Genomic DNA, 13,724 nt, shown 5'->3' with positions numbered 1-13,724 from the left:
TGCCAGGGAAAGGGCCGGGCTTCAGGGGTCCTGGGTGCAAGGGTGGAGGCCGGGCGTCCTGGGTCCCGAGTGAAAGGGAGGGGCCGAACATTGGGTGTCCTGAGTGCAAGGGAGGGGCTGGGCGTCAGGGTCCCAGGTACCAGGGAGGAGCCTGGCATTGAGGGTCTTGGTTGCCAGGGAAGAGGCCGGGCGTCGGGGTCTTGGGAGCCAGGGAGATCTTGGACATAGGTGAAGGGGCCGGGTGTCTGGGGTCCTGAGTGACAGGGAGGGGCCAGGCGTCGGTGGTCACGGATGCCAGGGAGGGGGTCGGGGGTCTCGGGTGCCAGGGAGGGGCCAGGCATCAGGGGTCCCGGGTGCCAAGGAGGGGCCGGGCATCTGGGATCATGGGTGCCAGGGAAGGGGTTGGGCATCGGGGAAGGGGCCGGGCTCTGGGGATCCAGGGTGCCAAGGAGGGGGCCGGACATCGGGGGTCGTGAGTGACAGGGAGGGCCGGGCATCGGGGGTCCCAGGTGCCAGAGAGGGGCCAGGCGTCGGGGGTTCCGGGTGTCAGGGAAGGGGTCAGGGGTCCCGGGAAGCTTCCGCTGGTTCTGCTTTCCCCCTGTAGGGACTCCTGGGCCCACACACTCACCGTGTCCTCAGTTCCTAGGTGCCCGGTGACCCCCAGAGCACGAAGGTGGAGCGCACAGACCCTGACTGGGCTCTGGAGCCTCGAAACAGCGCAGCCCTCTCCTAAGACCTCGCTCTACCAAGAAACGCTAAGACCACTGTGACCTCAAGATCCCGCGTGATGACATCATCGTGCCTGATTGGATGGGGGCACACATAGCGTCACAAAAGACTCAGCCAATCAGCATCCTCCAAGCCGTGGCTCCCTAACTGGTCTGTGCTTGGTGGGAATGAGGTGAGGTGCGAAGCGGCCCCCTGCCCTCCTCCTGGGCTCCTCTCCCCTCGGTGCACCTGCCACCCGCTGGGGTCGCCCCGGGGTCGCCCCGTGCTTCTCGCAGGCGGATCCTGGCTGCAGCTGGCAGTCACCTGCTTCAGGTGAGTTAAAATTCTGCTTCTTCGCTTAGGGGCTTTCTCTTTGTATTTCTGCTCAATTTTCTGTTGGGCCATTTGTGTCATGTTTTAATATTGATTTGAAGAATGCATTTCACATTATGGAATTTATACACTATGGAATACTACTCAGTGGTAAAAAAAAATGAAATCCTGTCTTTTGCTACAAAATGGATGCAACTAGAAACCATTATCCCTAGTGAAATAAGCCAGTCCCAAAAAGACAAATACCGTGTTTTCCCTAATCTGTCATAACTAAGAGAGCATCTAAAATGTAATCTATAGGAGTGAAATTGACATCTTGAGCTTTGATGATTGTTTACAGCCCTTGTCTCTGTAGCTGAGGAACTTTTTTCTCCTCATGCTATTTGTTGAACTCTTTACTTACTGTAGGTTTAATCTTATGAGTATAAAGAAAACTGAAAAAAAGCATTTCATATCTCCTGTTATCTTTTTGCTTGTCTTTATTTTATGTACTTTCATGTTTTTTTCTTTTTAATTGTTAAAATGGAATTGTGATGATTGATTTTTAGTATTTTATTCTAATATAGTCACTTAAGGCTATAATTCCTGTATCTGTCCCAGCCCATGGATTTCTTTTAATTAACTTTTATTTAATGAATATAAATTTCCAAAGTACAGCTTATGGATTACAATGGCTTTCCCCCCATAACTTCCCTCCCACCTGCAATCCTCCCCTTTCCCACTCCCTCCCCCCTTCCATTCACATCAAGATTCAATTTCAATTCTCTTTATATACAGAAAATCAGTTTAGCATATATTAAGTAAAGATTTCAACAGTTTGCACCCACATAGAAACACAAAGTGAAAAATACTGTTTGAGTACTACTTATAGCATTAAATCACAATGTACAGCACATTAAGGACAGAGATCCTGCATGAGGAGTAAGTGCACAGTGACTCTTGTTGTTGACTTAACAAATTGACACTCTTGTTTATGGCATCAGGAATCACCCTAGGCTCTTGTCATGAGTTGCCAAGGCTATGGAAGCCTTTTGAGTTCACCGACTCTGATCATATTTAGACAAGGTCATAGAGTGGAAGTTCTCTCCTCCATTCAGAGAAAGGTACCTCCTTCTTTGATGACCTGTTCTTTCCACTGGGATCTCACTCATGGAGATCTTTCATTTAGGTCATTTTTTTTTTCCAGGGTGTCTTGGTTTTCCATGCCTGAAATACTCTCATGGGCTTTTCAGCTGGATCCGCATGCCTTAAGGGCTGATTCTGAGGCCAGAGTGCTGTTTAGGACATCTGCCATTCTATGAGTCTGCTGTGTATCTCGCTTCCCATGTTGGATCGTTCTCTCCATTTTTTATTCTATCAGTTAGTATTTGCAGACACTAGTCTTGTTTATGTGATCCCTTTGGCTCTTAGTCCTTTCATTATAATCAATTGTGAACAGAAATTGATCACTTGGACTAGTGAGATGGCATTGGTACATGCCACCTTGATGGGATTGAATTGGAATCCCCTGGTATGTTTCTAACTCTACCATTTGGACAAGTCAGCTTGAGCATGTCCCAAATTATACATCTCTTCCCTCTCTTATTCCCACTCTTATATTTAACAGTGATCACTTTTCAATTAAGTTTCAACACTTAAGAATAACTGTGTATTGATTACAGTATTCAACCAAAAGTATTAAGTAGAACAAACAAAAAAATACTAAGAGGGATAATGTATTAAGTTGTTCATCAACAGTCAGGGCAAGGGCTGATCAAGTCACCGTTTCTCATAGTGTTCATTTCACTTCAACAGGTTTCCTTTTTGGTGCTCTGTCAGTTGTCACTGATCAGGGAGAACATATGATATTTGTCTCTTTGGGACTGGCTTATTTCACTCAGCATAATATTTTCCAAATTCCTAACAGGGATCACTTTTCAGTTAAAATTTAAACACCTAAGAATAATTTTGTGTTAATTACAGATTTCAACCAATATTACTAGAACAAAAAAAAATACTAAAATGGACAAAGTATTACATTGTACATCAACCATCAGGACAAGAGCTGATCAAGTCACTGTTTCTCATAGTGTCCATTTCAGCCCATTGATTTCCTCTTCTCTTTCCAATCCCTGTGTATGTAGACCCTATAGGCCTCTCAGTGCTTCCACTTGCATGTGCATATGGGCTAAATGTGTTTCTATTCCTGTGCCTGATACACAGAACAGATGTGATAAATATTCAATAGAAGCCATATCCACAGTTTTAATTTTGATTTTTCCATAGCTCATCACCTATGTTATAATACTCTCTTGCAATTCTGGGCGGTGGTAGCAAGTCACAGCTCCCCATCATCAGCCAAACAATCATGAGGTCAAGCAAGTGATTCTTTACAATGTTCTGTGTTGTTGAGCTTTAATGTTCAGTTAGACAAATGTATGGAATGCTTTTTTTAATTATTTGCTTTGTTTTCTTTTAATGATTTTTCCAAATTCTTAAAAAAAAACACAATGGTAAAACTGAAACCAAGGAGACATCCTGAGGACCTGTCAGAGACAAAGTAGAAAAGGGTAATGGAAAGTCCTGAGGTCTTTGGGTACATTTGCTTTGACAACTACACACACACACATACACACACACACACTCACCCACTGAGCGCATCTGTACAAAACATTCTGTGTCAGGAGAAGTAGGGTAAGATCAAGGGATCAGGATACACTTTCATATTGGACCAGCCTCCCTTAAGGCTCACTAGCGTGTCCAGCATCCAGCTCCTGAGTCTGGCCAGACTTTGCTATGAGAGACTGGAGTTAAAAATGTAGTTCCAGCCTGTAGAAATGAGGATGCTCCCCACTTGGTTATGCACCCATGCCACAGACCCCTCAAAACTCCTTCTTGTCTGCCATCTCCTTATTCTCCTGGATGATGCCTTGGGGATTTTGGATGAGGGTTTTCTTTTTGCTTTCTTCTTTTCCATTTTGTCCTGTCCTTTGTCTTTCCTTCTTAGATTGCGTCTCCTTGTTTTCAGGTTGCTTTGACCTCCATCCTTAATCTTCACCGTTCCCAAATCCCCTCATGGCTTGTCCTTGGATCCATGGGAGTCAGGAGACCTTTTTTTCTTTGCCATTACCACTTGCACTCCTTTTTTGTTTCCCCTTGGAAGTCCTAGAGGCATTTTCTTGGGAACCAGCACTATCTCCACCTTCCCCAGCCATTGGCTTCTGTTTCTGCTTGCTCCTGGGGGCCTGCATTGCTAAGAGGACCCTGAAAGCTCCTGTGATCATTCTTGTTGATCTTGGTGATGTCCATGACCGTTTCTTTCTTGCATCATCAACTCCATCAGGACCTTCCCCACCAAGGCCTGCATCTGGTTTTACTCATGGACTACGTTTTCACAGGAGGTGGTGGGAACTATTGATTAGAAGGATTGTGCTTTGGAGGCCCATGACCCACTTCTTGGACTTCTGAGCTGTGGTGCTTCATGCGGCCTCTTTTCTACTTGCATAGGGAAACATAATCACTGTTGCCTGTTGGGACTAAGTCTGCTGCTTGACATCTAGGGAATCTGGTGTCCAGAGTAGAGGGAACTGGACGGTTGATGTCTGGCCTGGGAGTAGCCTTTGACACTAGAGAACAGGGCAGGATAAGCCTAGGGTTACTCTCTGTAATTCATTCCCTCCCAGCAGGGTTTGAACCCAAGCTGGGGGCTGAGTTGGTCATCTGGGGTTCTTTCCTCCCTGAAGAACTGTTTCTGTTCTCTCACTATTTTCTGAGCTTCCAGGTCTTTGGTTTCAAACAATACGTATGGTATTTAAATGTAGCACCATGTGACATTTGAAAAGGTTACAAAAGCACTTTTATAAAATTATAATCAATATATATCAGTTGGATACAATAACAAAATGGAGACCAATAATTTATTATTCTATTGTTGGCTCTGAAACAGACATGAGGTGTAGACTCATTTATTTGATGGGTGGGATGTCTCTGAAAGAGTGGAGATTGAAGTGATATCACGCACTGCATGTAAGAGTCAATACATGTATAACTGAACAGCAAGGAAGATTGTTTGCCACTACATTGATGTCTTACAAAAATAAATAAAAATGTTTGTAAATCATCAGATTAAAATTAGAACATCTTATCAACCCCATTACACCACACTTCTTGTTAAACTCCCATATTCACCATATCTGTATATAGGAAAATGATTTTTACCCAAAAGTATGCACACTATAATATTTTTTATTTTCAATGTCTATTTTGATCTGATTTATTTCAGTTTGTCTGTTTTCAAATACATTTATTTTTCCATCCATAATCAGATTTTTTGGCTCTATGCTTTTAATCTTCCATGTTATACCTTCAAATGTATTAATATCTGATTATCATTTTCATTATTTTTTTGACAGACAGAGTTATAGACAGTGAGAGAGAGACAGAGAGAAAGGTCTTCCTTCTGTTGGTTCACTCCCCAAATGGTCGCTATGGCCGGCGCTGTGCCGATCTGAAGTCAGGAGCCAGGTGCTTCTTCCCGGTCTCCCATGCAGGTGCAGGAGCCCAAGCACTTGGGGCATCCTCTACTGCCCTCCCGGGCCACAGCAGAGAGCTGGACTGGAAGAAAGGCAGCGGGGACTAGAACCCAGTGCCCATATGGGATGCCGGTGCCGCAGGTGGAGGATTAACCAAGTGAGCCATGGCACAGGCCTGATTATCATTTTCAATTCATTTTTGCCTTTTTAGTTTTATTTTTAAATAAAGACTAGTTAACAATTTTGATCATTTTGCTCTATTTTTCATGTGTATCAACATGACATAAAATCTGTTAGCATATCTTGATTAATAACTCTTACTGTAGTTCACAATACATGAAGAAAAATATCTGTTGTGATGTATTCTCTTGAAAAATAAGATGAAAGTGGAAGTCATTGAGCATTTTTTAGAATGCTCATTATAAAGGAGGAAGCTTTAGCTGCAAAATCATTTTCCTTATTCCTTCCTGAAAAACAGATAGTGTGTTGGTTATACAGCAGCTATTATGTATCTATGAGGTAAGAATATGGAGAATATGACACATTGTCAGGACATGTCACTGCTTACACTCTCAGACTACCATATTAGCCCGAGATCATATAGTTTGGTGAGATTGTTACAAAGAAAAATAAATATGATTTAGATAAGCCCATGAGTTCAATGATCTATTATACTCAGTCAGGTTTATTCTTAATAGAAATAATGTTTTTCTATTTTATTTAGTAAGCATAATTATTATCAATCACCCTCCTTTTCTCTTACCCAGGTTGTAACTTATGGTACTTCAGTCTCCAACAAATGGTGCATGAAGTCTCTAGTATTAAGGAAAAGACTTCCCAGTGTCTGACCAGCCTCACCTCAGCACAATCCTAACATTACTTCAGGAGTATAACTTTGAGAAATATTTACCAAGCCATATAGATATCTTGCAGACTATAATTTTTTAGTCTAAAATGATGTTTGTTCCTCTTATCTGTTCTATTAGAAGATACCATTGATTATAATTCATCTAGACCAAAACAGCAGTGTAATTTTTACTTCAGTACAAATTTACTTTTTTTCTTTTCCTACAATAAATGAAAGTGTAGAGAAAGCAATTTTAAAGACATTTCTTAAAATGTTCCCTTTAGATTAATGAATAGATGGCAGTCAGAAAGCTAGAGAAATTAAGAAAAGATATTAAAATTTAAACAAATACCTATGAGGGGGCATACTAGCACTTGCCTGTTAATTATCCATGTTCAATTCCTGCTAGTAATGCCTGGCTAATTTTAACATTAATATTTATCCACAGAATTGTTATCTTAGCGTGACTGTTGTAGCACTTTAGGTTAAGCTGACACTTAGAATGCACACACCAATCCACCTTCCTGATAATTAGCTTGTGAGGAAGCAGATATTGGGTCAACTAGATGGGTTTCTGCCACATACATAGGAGGCCTGGATGGAGTTTCTGCCTCCTGGCTTTGGCTTGGCCCAGCTGAAGCTATTGAGGGTATTTGGGGAATGAAAATGAAAAGAAGATTCATTCTCATTCCCATTCCCATTCTCATTCTCATTCTCATTCTCATTCTCATTCTCATTCTCATTCTCATTCTCATTCTCTTCTTTTCTCTCTTCTTCTTTTCCTCCTCTCTCCTCTCCTTCCCCTCCTCCTCCTCCATCTCCTTCTTCTCTCCTCTCCTCTCCTCTCTTCTCTTCATATTCTCTCTCTCTCTCTCTCTCTCTCTCTCTCTCTCTCTCTCCCCTCTCCCCTTCTCTACCACTCTGCCTGTCCAAGAAATCATGCGATTGAGCTTCATTCAGATGTGGTGGAATATGCCAGGGGAAAACGGGAGAGCTTCATCAAACATAATGATAGCTTTGATAAGTTTGAGTTGTGTGATCTTGCATTTGTGGTTGGTAATTGCCTCCAGAGAGCATCTGACAGTTATCAGTATGATCAAATTATTGTGTTGCTGGAGTCTAGAAAGACAATGAAAGCTACGTGAAAATTTTACTGAACATGGGAGGCCTACTAGTCATTCCTGTAGAAGATCAGTTAACACAGATTATGCAAACTGAACAAAACACTTGGGAAAGTAAAAATATCCTTGCTGTTTTATTTGCTCCATTTGTGCAGGCAAGAAAGAATGATTACAGCAAACCTGATTCTGTGGGATGCCCCCTCCCTGGCCCTGTGCCCTGAGGAACCTGCAGGACTTGTCCTGTATTTATATTCACTGCACTTAGAAATTTCATAAATGATGAGACACAGGCCAAAGGGATTTCTCAAAAGGGTCTATCCAAAATGAAAAGAGAATGAGACAGAATTAACATGTAGGTCTTTGTGGGTAATCAGCTTCTTTCTCAGCCTCTAGACAGTGAGAATCACAAATAAGAGGAGGGGAAAGACCACAGCAAAACCATGAAGCCAGAAGGGTCTCCTCAGAATTTACTGAGGAAATCATAAAGCTGCCCCTCCCTGAGTCTTTAAAAGTTTACTTGACATGTTTTAGAGACAAATAACAGATACGGAGAAAGAATGCCTACTGATAATTCCTGTAGTCTTGAATATGTAGCATTTTTTAGTTGAAAGAATTATTCCTTTAATCAGAGTGGTGGGGGAAAAGTATAACCTGTTTCTATCAGTAACAGAAATGATGTATTCAGTCATTTAAAAGGATCCCTTTTATAATATCTATTTTTCTTTAACTCTTGGGAAAATGTTGTTTTGTCTCAGAGTGCTTTGAAAGTGGAATGAAACCATAGTCAAGACATTGTGTCCTATAAATTGTTTTCTGACTCCTTAGAGATTTATAGTGGTAAATGTTAGACATAAATTTTATATAAGGTTTAAACCATTGTTAAGTATATAAATATGATTTGAATTGCAGTTATTTTATTTTCTCTATGAAAGTCCCTTATAAAGAAATAAAATGCTTTGTAGACCTATTTACCTTTTTTTAAAAGATTTATTTATTTATTTATTTGAAAGTCGAAGTTACACAGGAGAGGAGAGGCAGAGAGAGAGAGAGAGAGAGAGAGAGAGGTCTTCCATCCGATGATTCACTCCCCAATTGGTCGCATTGGCCAGAGCTGCACCAATCCAAAGCCTGGAGCCAGAAGCTTCTTCTGGGTTTCCCACATGGGTGCAGGGGCCCAAGGTCTTGGGCAATCTACTACTGCTTTCCCAGGCCACAACAGAGAGCTGGATAAGAAGTGGAGCAGCCGGGTCTTGAACCGGCGCCCATGTGGGATGCTGGCACTTCAGCCCATAGCATTAACCCACTGCACTATATCACTAGCTCTGACCTATTTACCTTATTTTTGTTGCAATCAATATTTCTGAGTTGCTGGAGGCATATTCCAGGCAATATATGAGTGCAATAATAATGCAAGTTAATAAGTAATTTAGCTTTTAAATAAAACACAAATTTCATGAAATCTTACAGCCCTGCAACTTTTGCTTTTGAATCAGTTGACCAAAGACCTGGGCAGGGCTGGGAGGGGATATCTGCTTCTCTCACAGAGATTCTTAATAGCACAGCAAGTAAATATTAGAAAGTATACATTTACCACAACTCTTAGTTTGTATGGACCCTTTACATTTTCAGTATTTAAAGTTAATGAGATTGTCTTGACTCTCTCAAGATCTTCAAGGTCTATTAAGGATTGTTTTTTCTATAGTTCACTGTACAAAGTATTTGGTTTAAGATCTCCAATGTTGTGTGTGATTCTTAGCATAGACAGTGAGTGAGTGAAATAAGCATGTGTGACTGCCACTTTCCTGGAAAGCTCTGTGTTTCAGGGCTACAGCAGGCATGGGTAGCAGATGCACTTTAGTAAATGGGAGTTCCAGTTTATCTGAATATTTATCTTTGACAAAAGGGGGCTGAGCTTACAACATTTGCTTTGGATCTTTCTAGTATAAGAAATAATCACAGAACTTGTATGTAGACAACTTCTGTTTTGAAAAGCCAGTTCAGAATCACAGTATAAACTTTGGGATCTACAGCATGCTCATCTAACCACTCACTTTTTAATGTGTTTTTTAGCAAAATTATAATGGTTTTATTTTTTTTTTGCTTAATATCACGTACTTAATGTACTCATTATGTGAATTTTGTTATAGCTTATCAGTGATAAAACTGGCAGGAAATGCCATTATGACTTTGTTTCCCTTGGAAGGCATGTAAATAGTCATGCCTTGATAATAAAGTATACACTGTAACCTGACAATTAATGTTAACACGGATTACATATTTTTAAAGGGTAAAATTTGAAGGTATAACTACCATCAGCATTATTATTATAATCATTACTCAGATTTGCTTAAGGAAACCCAAGCATTGTATAGTAAATGGATTTTTATTTCTCTGCTAAGTTACAAATATTGATTAAAAAAATCTCAGCTCCAATAATTCTACACATCTGAAAACAAGCAGTTCAAATAATGCAAGTATGGCATCACTCCAGATAATTGAGGATGTTTTAGCGACATGAAGGACAGTTTCAGGGAAAGTACTGCTCCCAGTGGCTGGGAGTAGGCTGGGTGGTACCACTGCATTTTACTTAAATGATTGTTAAGCTGATACTAAAAAATGCTTCATCAGGTTTCTGTCTAGGAAACAGCTTCATATCGTTGTCATCTGTTGGTAATGGTCATTTGATTTGGAATCAAGTGCTTGTTTTAAAAGTGTAGTTGTGAACATGTTTTTATCTAGAAATCCTGGGGAGAGTGGAAAGAAGGGACCCTCAAAGAAGGAGGTACCTTTCTCAGAAGGGAGGAGAGAACTTCCACTTTGATTATGGCCCTGTTGAAATAATGTCAGAGTTTGTGGACTCAAAGGCTTCCATAGCCTTGGCAGCCCATGACAAGAGCCTCGGGTGATCACTGACATAAATAAGAGTGTCAATTGTTAAATCAAAACAGGAGTCACTGTGCACTTGCTCCTCATATTGGACCTCTGTCCTTAATGAGTTGTACTACGAGAATTAACAGTAAAACTTGTCTTCAGATGGTGCTTTATATGTTGTGTGTGGGTGGCAGGGTGGGTGCAAACTGTTGAAATATTTACTTAGTATAGAGTTGATCTTCTGCATAAAAATAATTAAAAATGAGTCTTAATGAAGAATGGGATGGGAGAGGGAGTAGAAGGTGGGATGGGAGTGGGGGTGGAAGGGCCAATTTAAGGGGAAGAACTGCTATATTCCAAAAGCTGTACCTATGAAATTTATATTTATTAAATAAAAGCTTCATAGAAAAGTGAAGACGTCCAGTTTGATTGAAAGGGAACTTCTGGAATGACAGAGGGAGGGCCTCTGTAAATAAACTTTTTCATAAAGAAAAAGAAATCCTGGGGAGACTTAGCCATCTTTTCTTATCCTTCTCCCTCCAATTTTATTGGAGCTGGTGTCCAGCTATGTAAAAGTACATGTTCTTAAATAATGGCTTTACTATTTAGGAGAGCGTTTTCGCTAGGCATATATTTGAAGACACTGACTTTTTCATAATGTCTTTCATTCGCTCATCCTTGTTAAAGTGTACAGATTTTTCATGATCATTGAATACTTTTTGTCATGGAAATGTATCTTTTGCGTTTTTAAGTGCATTCATTTTGCAGTTGTGTTGTTATCATTGACTTTAAAATAGCCATAGAAATAAAAAAATGAACAAATTTTTTTATAAATTTTTTTATTTGCCAGGTAGAGTTATGGACAGTGAGAGAGAGAGAGACAGAGAGAAAGGTCTTCCTTCCATTGGTTCACTCCCCAAATGGCCGCTACGGCTGGAGCTGCGCTGATCCAAAGCCAGGAGCCAGGCGCTTCCTCCTGGTCTCCCATGCGGGTGCAGGGCCCAAGCACCTGGACCATCCTCCACTGCCTCCCCAAGCCACAGCAGACAGCTGGATTGGAGGAGGAGCAACCAGGACCAGAACCGGCACTTATATGGGATGCCATCACTGCAGGCAGAGTATTAACCAAGTGAGCCACGGTGCCGGCCCCAAATGAACAAATAATTTTAATAAGAGCATCCAATATACCTGAAGGAAAAACTGCTGTTTTATATTTTTGTGCAGGGATTAAAACTGAAAGCAGTTTGAAAAATGATTTGTATACTTTTGTCTGGAATAAAACTTCTGTAACTTTCCCAGTGCATTTCTGAATTATTTTATAATCCTGAGTGCTCTATCAATATAATTAAAACAACACAGGAAGTCAGGCACAACCCAGGTGATCCTTGATCCAGGTGATCAAGGAGTCGAGGAAATGTTGATGGTGGCTTAGCTGCTGAGAGTTGGTTGGGCTTTATGAGCGGAATAGAGAGTATATCATCAAAAACTACGTATGTTGATGCTGTTATGCTCAAAGAAAAGCGTTTACCCAAAATTTTGATATTTGAGAAATTATTCTCTTATACTTTATGCCCATTACAGATACAGGTGAGAAAAAAAAAAAAGGCCCCTAAATGTAGAGAACATTGTTGCATCAGTAACTCAAAGAATCAGCTGAGGTCAGGGAATGAACGGAGGCTTTACATTAACCCCAGCAATTCAACTTCCGGTCATAGCTAGCAATGCTCTGGAGTAGGTGCAGAGAAGCCATCTAAAAGGGTGTGGTGCTGGGGCGGTGACGGCACCGGGGTCATAACCTCTGACCTTGCTCTCACCAATCAACAAGCTTCCCTCCCAGTGACCCCGGCAGCACTCCCGGGTCGGTCCTCCTCTCTGCTTCTGGATCCTCCCCTCAGCCGCCTACTGCGCAAGCCCTGCTTGGCTGCTCGTTGCCGGCCGCAGTCATGGGCGCTGTCTGAAGGCCGCGTTGGTGCTGAATCCTGAGGTAAATCTGGAAGCGGGTGATGCGGGGCCGAGGCAGAGGCTGGACCCGACCTTTGTATTTTTGTTACGGGGGTGGCGGCAGCACCGGGTGCTCTGCTTAGTGGGCCAGGCTACTCACGTCACCACCTGGAGCCTGGCGAAGCGAGGGGGCGCCCTGACCGGCAGTGGCTGCGCACTGCCTCACACCTGCCGCCATTCTGCCACCCAGCCCGGTCAGCGCCGCCGTTTTCTTTTCTCCACCGAGGCTGTTGGCTTCTCCACTTTGTCCTCCCAGGCTTCGCCAAAGTCCGTCTGCGTGTCGATCCCCGGCAGAACCACCGGTCTGTCTGAACAGGAGCTTGGAGATGTAACTTCTAATTAGAAGTCATTGAAAAAATGAATCTAAGTCAAACCAATGACTAGTTCTTTTCCTTGTCACTGGGAGTCATTTTTAGGTTGTTAGCAAATCAATAAAATTACGTTATTGATTGCTTTCTACTGGTGTGCATTTTGAATGAAGAGTAGTTGTTTAAAAGCATTCGTTTGACCTCTGTTAGAGGGGATGGTTAAGTATAAATAATTTCTGGCACCTTGAATGATAAGAAGCAGTAGAAATATTAAAGAAAATTTAAAGCTAAGATCAAGAACATTTTTATGAGGATAATGGTGCCAGAAGTGAGTCCACTTCTAAGAAAAAATGTATAAAAGCTTTATTATTTGATGAGATCCTTCAAGGTAGGCTGGGCAAAGCACCTGGAAAGCTTTCTTTAAGGCAGTGCTGCTGTGATAGGATAGTGGACTGCAGAAAAAAGTAGTCCAACTACGCATTGGATTTCATCATTTAAGTGCAGTTTGCTGGAGTAAACACTGCCCAAGAAGGAAAAGCTAGAATATGGCTGTTCCTGAGTTTGAACTCAGGTGTTGCAGCATAAAGTAGTCATTCTCTGCTGTCATCATTTCTTTGTATTGTGGCCTGGATCATTTGAGTAAAGCAGTTGTACCCAACCCCCAAAATACAGAGTTCACTCCACACACTCACACACTCCAGTTTCAATGTCTGGGTCATATAGAAAGATTAGGTTATCACAGGTGATAAAATTCAAGATAACAAAATACCAAGGATAATTCATACTTAAAGGAGGATGTTGGTATACTGCTTTGCTTGGTAACATGTTAAGTATAAATAGATTTTTGTTGGCTTTTATCTATTTAGAAATAAGAATTAGAATAATATGATGTATTAGCCCAGTGTGCCACAATGCTGCCCCAACTTGGGTGTTTTTTAAATAAATGACTAAGATGATTACAACAAGCCACTGTACTGATATACATCTCAAAATGTAATTCAGTATAACTGATACAAAAGGTACA

General features: G+C 41.4%; 1 pseudogene; it reads left to right on the top strand.

Annotated features, from left to right (window-relative positions):
* Positions 1-5,964: 5,964 nt before the first annotated feature.
* On the top strand, positions 5,965-13,478 carry LOC127488654 (protein-L-isoaspartate O-methyltransferase domain-containing protein 1 pseudogene; annotated as a pseudogene).
* The last annotated feature ends 246 nt before the right edge of the window (positions 13,479-13,724 follow it).

This window comes from Oryctolagus cuniculus, assembly GCF_964237555.1.
Source record: "Oryctolagus cuniculus chromosome 17 unlocalized genomic scaffold, mOryCun1.1 SUPER_17_unloc_2, whole genome shotgun sequence".
Lineage (NCBI taxonomy): Eukaryota > Metazoa > Chordata > Mammalia > Lagomorpha > Leporidae > Oryctolagus > Oryctolagus cuniculus.
Note: the sequence above shows the minus strand (reverse complement) of the source record. Positions and strands in the feature narration are given on the sequence as shown.